Source organism: Echinops telfairi, unplaced genomic scaffold (assembly GCF_000313985.2).
Source record: "Echinops telfairi isolate 266 unplaced genomic scaffold, ASM31398v2 ScPeMD7_5592;HRSCAF=6446, whole genome shotgun sequence".
Classification (NCBI taxonomy): Eukaryota; Metazoa; Chordata; class Mammalia; order Afrosoricida; family Tenrecidae; genus Echinops; species Echinops telfairi.
Genome location: NW_022109491.1, coordinates 25,838,106 through 25,838,711, shown reverse-complemented (window position 1 = coordinate 25,838,711; position 606 = coordinate 25,838,106).

The window sequence follows — 606 nt, the reverse complement described above, 5'->3', positions numbered from 1 at the left end:
CACGAGGAAGGTTGAGAACCACTGTTCTAGAAAGAAGATTTGCCCCTGTCCCCGCCCCCTCCCCCCTTATTTATTTATTCTTTCAGTCCGTTGTACTTTTTTTCATTTGAAGCTTAAAATTAATATATTACAATTCATAGACCACAAGTACAATGTGATACATTCACATGGGTTCATAATAAAAACGGAATGAAAGCTACATGGTGGAAGTCTTCCTCTCACCCAGGTGTCCTTCCCAAAGGCAGCCAGATGAACAGAGATCTTAGGATTAGCCAAGCAGCATCCATCCACTTCGTCTTCTTTTAACACCAATATTTTTAGTGGATTCATCGTGTTCTTCTCCTTCTCACCGAACCATAGACTTCACAATGGATCCAGACCATGGCCTAGCTTTCTCGTTCCTTTACAGCGTTCCAGTCTACCAACGGGACATAACTTATTCATATATTTATTAATAGATAGGCCTCTATTCATCTTTGTATAACAAATTCCAGAGGTAAGTCAACATTTCACATAATTTTGAAATCGTGATGTACATGCATTATATTTCACAACAACTGTAATATTGTAATATATATGAAATTTCCGTTGGTGACAAAGCCATCA